Source organism: Triticum aestivum, chromosome 1A (genome assembly GCF_018294505.1).
Source record: "Triticum aestivum cultivar Chinese Spring chromosome 1A, IWGSC CS RefSeq v2.1, whole genome shotgun sequence".
In the NCBI taxonomy this organism is placed as follows: Eukaryota; Viridiplantae; Streptophyta; class Magnoliopsida; order Poales; family Poaceae; genus Triticum; species Triticum aestivum.
The window spans coordinates 32678240-32684791 of record NC_057794.1 but is presented as its reverse complement, the minus strand read 5'-3'; the positions used below and the strand labels follow the sequence as shown (position 1 = coordinate 32684791).

Here is a 6552-nt window from a genome sequence, read left to right as displayed (position 1 = left end):
AGTGGAAGGCTACTCCTTGTTAAGTCGGTGCTATCATGAATGCCAATACATGCGATGCTAGCAATGGAGCTCCCAGCTAAGATAATAAAGGCCATAAACAAAATTCTGCGAGGGTTTTTATGGTGTGGAAAAGCGGAGGCGAAGGGAGGAAACTGTTCCGTGGCATGGCCGACTGTTTGTGCCCCCAAGTGGGCAGGTGGCCTTGGGATTCCGGACCTTAAGTGGATGAACATCGCCATGCAAGCCAGATGGCCGTGGCTCGCCCGGCACTACACCACGCACTAGATTTCCCTACTGATGTGTGTTAGGAAAAGTCAATTTTACCAACAGACTGCTGGTCGGGAAAACTTCTATCTAACTGTTGGTCGGTAATACTGATGTATTGAGTCCAATTGTCGGTCGGCAAAACTGGAATGTTTCACGTTGGACTATCGGTCGGGAAAGCTCGTATCTCCATCAGACTGTTGGTCGGCGATTAATGCCGACTGACTGTTCATTACCAATTGGGCCGGCTCGTCTTTGCGCGCGCACGTGCCGAAAACTTAGCGCCAAGACTCCTTCCGATTTTTTCATTCGGCCTTCAAAAGGTGCCACGACCAAATCCAAATCCCCCAAACCTAAATCCTCTCACACACTCCCTCCACCGCCGCCCGCTAGCTAGCAGCCCACACGCCGCCGACCACCCGCCGTCTCCAGCACGCCGTCACCTGTCTCATTCATCCTCCTGCACCCCCACTGCTTAGGTCCCGAACACTTCTAGCCCTAGCTTGTGCGTTGGAGTTCAGGGAGAGGCCAAGGCGCGGTGGTGGACGCCGCCATCCCTCTCAGATCCGGGGCTGAGAGAGGGAGGGAGGGAGAGGTGGGTCACCTGCGAGAGAGAGCACTCGCACCCTCGCTCGTCAGTCGTCACCCAGGGGCTGCCACCACCGCCGCCACGCCATGGGCTTCCTCCGATCTGCGCTCGCCGGTTCGTTTGAAGAAGGATCTGGTCATTGACTGCTGGTGCTTCCCTTCCCCGGGCAGTGAGTGTTCTTTTCACTCTCCTCTCCCTCTCCACCCATCCCCAATCGGTGCCGCGGACAGATAACTCGAGACCATGGAGTGAGTTCACCATATCGGTGCCAAAAGCAGCTAGGCAGCTATGCAACGCGGTGATGCACACGACGGTCGGAGACGGTAGACAGGCTTTGTTCTCAGAGGACAGGTGGCTGGAAGGATTCAGGATCGGGAAAGTTGCACCGGCCATCTACTCCAGGATTCCCAAACGCGTTCGCCGGCAACTCCACGTCAACGAGGCATTAGCTAATGGCGCGTGGGCACAGTACGTGGGTCCGAATTTGGAAGGGCCGGCGCTCCTCCAGTTTATGGAGCTGTGGGAGCGGGTCCAAGGATATCAACTCCAGGAGGGAGTGCACGACCGGATCGTGTGGGCATGGGAGAGGAGCGGGGTCTACTCTGCTAGCTCGGCTTACGCGGCGAAGTTCTCAGGCAGGGAGGTGGTCCCGACAGCGGCAGCAACGTGGGAAAATCGGGCCCCCCTTCAGTGCCGTTTTTTCACTTGGCTCGCGGTGCGGAACCGCTGTTGGACCTCAGATCGTTTGGCCAGGAGGGGGCTGCCGCATCAGGAGGTTTGCCTGCTTTGCGACCAGGAGATTGAAACGATGAACCATATCATGCTTCAGTGCGCCTTCTCCCGGTCCTTTTGGCTGCAGATTTGCACGGCACTAGGCAAGCCGGAGTGGACGCCAACGCAGGACGACATGGTACCATCATGGCTGGTAAACATAGGAGGGGACGGCATGCCGGCGAGGGGCTCACGGACCATCATCATCCTTTCCCTTTGGGAGCTCTGGAAACATCGAAATGGGATCGTGTTTGACGGCGACTCCCCGTCACTTAATAGACTCTTTGGTAGGATCCTTTCGGAGGGTAGGGCTTGGAAGACGGCCGGCCTCATACGGTCGGACTTGGAACCCTTCTTTAGGTGGATACATAGGTGGGTCGGAGGTGAGGTGTAGTGTGTACCCTTGATACGGTGGAGTGGGTGTGTTGTAACACCCTCGGTGGAGGGCTCTTGTACCCCTTTTTTCTCTCTTTAATGTAAGATACGCATGCTATGCGTATTCGAGAAAAAAATGTTAAGATGCTAATTGCCATATCTAAATGTCGCTTCAAGAACCAGTTATCCACAGAAATCTCTTGTTCATATCAATCTCTTGATACATGACACTTCAAATTTCAAGCCTGGCAGTATAGATCCATTATCTCAAACAGAAACGTGCCAAACATGTAGTTGCCAACAAAGGAGACTAGTATGTAGCTTCGTATATTCTCCATGGCGCCACAGTAATCGTGCAGATCTTGCAGGCTGATTTCATGAAATGGCCTGAGCATCAGCGTTGGGCGGTTTCTGTTCGTGAGTGCCTGATATACCTGCTGCATTGTTGGCCGAGCTTTTGGAGAGACTTGCAGGCAAGCAAAGGCCACCAAGGCAACCAAAATGGCATCCTTCCCCTCATCAATGGTTGACGGTGCTGCGATGCGTTGATCCAGGATGTCTTTGAGCTTTTCCGGCTGCTCTGTTCCGCAGAAGAATGGAAGGAGCAAATCACCCGGGTGCTTTCCCATCAAAACTTCCAGTGCAACCACGCCAAAGCTGTACACGTCACACTTCTCTGTCCATAACATGGTAGATGACAATTCTGCAACAAAAAAACAAAACCACATTTTGTCTCTTTCTGAATCACGTTTTCATATTAATTCAAGGATAAACAAAATATTAAGCCCATGTATGTACCTGGGGCTATGTAGCCACATGTCCCTGCAAAGATAGAGCTCCAGCTTGAGTAACGGTGCTTCAGCTTCCTCGCCATGCCAAAGTCCGAGACATAAGCTTTATAATCGAGGTTCAGAAGAATATTACTGCTTTTTATGTCACGATGCACGATTGTATGGTCGCAGTCATGGTGCAAGTAGGAGAGAGCTTGAGCTACATCCCTCACGACAACAACTCTCCTGGGCCAATTTAGCTCCATCGCTAGCTCTTGCTCATGCAGAATAGACGATAAGCTTCCCCTCTCGATAAGATCATAGACGAGAAATTTGCACCGGGAGTGGGAACAGAATCCATACAGCTTGACGATGCATTGGTGCCTTATTTTCGTCAGTATTTCAATCTCAGCATGAAATGTCCCCTCATCGCTGTATTCTTCCATCGAGTGGAGGAGCTTGACTGCAAAAATCTTCCCCCCTCCAAGCTCAACTCTGAAGACTGATCCGTAGGCTCCAATGCCTATGCAATATTTCTCATCAAAATTTTCTGTTGCAGTGAGTATTTCTTTGAACGCGATCTTCCCATCGAAATTCCATATGGAAAGTATATCTCCAGACTTGCTTTCGGTAGTAATTTTTATGATTTTTCTTCTCCAACAAACAGCCACAATGCTTGCTATTACAAGGCCGGCAAATGAAAATGAAGAAAAAATGATTATAGGTCGCATCTTATTTGGATGCTTATTGCTTTGTCGTTCTCTGTCAAGCTTTGGTACTTCACATGGTTTTACACCATAAAAATGTTCACCGCATAAATCCATATTATTGTCAAGTGATATCAAGGGTCCAGAGACAGATGCATATGGAAGTAATGGAACTGCGCCACCCAAACTATTATATGATAAATTCATCCTATACAGTTGGGAAAATTTAGAAAAAGTCCCTGGGATGGTGCCACTTAAATTGTTTCTACTCAAGTCCAGCTCATATAGGTTGGTAAGATAACCAAATTCTTGTGGTATTTCTCCTGTTAATAAGTTGTCTGATATGAGTAACGATGACAAAAGGTGGCAATGTCCTATCTGAGGTGGAATGCTTCCTAGAAACTGGTTTCTACTTAGATCCAGATCAGTTAGAAGAACAAGAGATCCTAACTCTGGAGGTAATAGGCCACTAAGCTGATTGGACTTAAGTGATAGTGTTGTAAGAGAGATCAATTTCGAAAAGTTCGATGGGATAGAACCATTTATTAGATTGTTGGAAAGATACAAGAATTCTAAACTTGTTAGACCGGTTATGCTCCCAGTGGAACCCGTGATCTGGTTGTTGGAAAGATCCAGATATGATAGATTTATAAGAGATCGAAATTGTGGTGGTAACATGCTGTTAAGCTGATTGGATTCAAGATCTAGTGTTGTTAGAGAGGCTAATTACAAAATGATTGAAGGGAAGGAACCATTTATGTGATTGTATGAAAGATCTAAGTTTTCTAAACTCGTCAAATTTCCTATGCTTTCAATGGATCTTTTGGAAAATAAATTGTGTGACAGACCGAGAGTCGTTAGTTTTGTACAATTACCTATGGATGGTGGAAAAGTCCATTGAGAAAATTGTAGGATAGATCTAAGAACACGAGCTTGACAAGAGCTCCAATGCTTGATGGGATTAGGCCCGAGAGAGAGTTCCCACAGAGGTCCAGGTAGACAAGATGAGGCAAGTCTGCAAAGTGGAGAGGCTCATCAAATTCATAGTGTACTAGGAATGGTAGAAAAAACTGTAGTAGGAGAGATCAAGGGAGATTAGTTTAGTTCAATTACCTAGGGAAGTTGGGAACTTGGGATAGATCCATTCAGGCCATTCTGGGACAAACCCAAGTAAGTGAGCTCGGCTAGAACTCCACGAGGCAGCACGGCGTTGCTGCAGCCTACGCCCGTCCAGTCACCGGGGCTGGTTACCTTTGTCCATGAGTCCAGCTCAAAGCTCCATCCCTCTAGGCTTGATTTCCACTGGAGAAGTGCCTTGGCTTGCCGATACAGTGACGGATGCGTGGAATTTGAGGCAGAAGTAAGGTGTGGCAAGGCGAGCAGGAGCAGCAGCAGCTCCAAGGCTAGGAGAAGGCTCATGATGTGCAGCAGGCAGGACTTAGTTGGTAAGTGAAGGCTCATCAAATTCATACATTACTAGGCATGGTAGAAAAAACTGTAGTAGAAGAGATCAAGGGAGATTATTTTAGTTCAATTACCTAGGGAAGTTGGGATAGATCCGTTCAGGCCATTGTAGGACAGATCCAAGTAAGCAAGCTCGGCCAGAACTCCAATGCTTGACGGGATTGGTCCCAAAAGGAAATTGAAATTGAGGTCCAGATAGACAAGATAAGGCAAGTCTGCAAAGTGGAGATTGTCCAACCTGCCATGAATATGGCGGAACGGAAGTGAAATGTTGTCCACAACTACGACAACATCACCACGAAGCAGCACAGCGTTGCTGCAGGCTACGCCCGTCCAGTCACAGGGGCTGGTTCCATTCCATAGTTCACGCTACACGGTATCCCTTATCTTTGCCATCCATTTATGCATCAAGATCCGTGCAAACACATTTATCTTTTTTGTTTCTCTCAAACGACACAACATATGAACTTCAAATTTTGCAGAACAACAATACATTCTAACTACGATATAGGAAAAAACTTTCAGATTTTTTCATGCATTTTAAATACTTGAAATAATATTTTTATTCAAAGAAAATCTCATTTTGTATATTTATATCAGACCAAAAAATCTGAAAGTTTTTTCACACATTGATGTTCTAATATTTGTTCGGTCTACAAAGTTTTTTCACACATGTTCACCCCGAGCTCCGTGTTGCTCCCCGCGAGCGGCCCGAGCGCTAACCCTAGCCGCCGGGCACCGCCGCCACCCATCCTCCCCTCCTCCCCCGCCGCCGCCGGCGAGCGCCGCCCGGGCAAAGCCCGTGTGGTGTCGGCGGCGGCGAGCTCTTCCACTCCCGCTCACGAGGTAGGCTGCGGGGCAGCTGCGCCAAGCGGAGGAGGCAGGCGCGAGGCGCTGCGGCGTGTGGCTGTGCGCGGGCCGGCGCTGCTCGGCACGCCATGGCGGAGGGGTGGCTAGCGCGCGCCTCTGGCGCGAGGAGGAGGCAGCTCGCGGCGTAGGAGCCGTGGGCGCGCGAGGTCTCCAGCCCGCGCGGATCTGGCGTCTCGAGGGCGCGCACTGTGGCGGGGTGACCGCGTCCGGAGGAGCGGCTTGGCTGCGCAGGGAGGCGCCGTGCTCGCGCGCCGGGGATCCGGATCTGGCGCCTGGATGCCGCGCCGTGGCTCTGGCGGCCCGGATCTGGTGTGTTAGGGTCGCGGCTGTGCTGGGGCGTTAGCGGCCAGGCCCGCGCATGGGAGCTCCGCAGGGAGCAGTGGTCGATCTGGTTTCTGCTGCCCGTGCGGGTGAGGCTGTGGGAGATGAATGGCACCATCGCCTGGTGTTTCATCCTTCTGTTTGGTGGTTCGGTGAGCTCGATGCTGCTTCGGGTGGGAGGCCGTGATGGTGGTGGCTGGAGGGAGAGGAATGGCCTCGCTGCGGGTGTTGCATCCTTCGTCGGGAGATGAATGGCCGGCAGGCGTTGCATCCTCGAGGAGACGAATGTCGTGGTGCTTGGTTGCATCCTTCCGACGGGAGACGAATGGCGCCGCTAGGGGTTGCATCCTCCGTCCAGTGGGGTGTGTGGATGCAAGGTTGGAAACACGTCGAGCTCGTCGGGGAGGTGCGGTTGGCCGTG

General features: G+C 50.8%; 1 pseudogene; it reads right to left on the bottom strand.

Annotated features, from left to right (window-relative positions):
• Positions 1 to 2238: 2238 nt before the first annotated feature.
• Positions 2239 to 6249, bottom strand: LOC123086131 (probable leucine-rich repeat receptor-like protein kinase At1g35710; annotated as a pseudogene).
• Between the last annotated feature and the right edge of the window lie 303 nt (positions 6250 to 6552).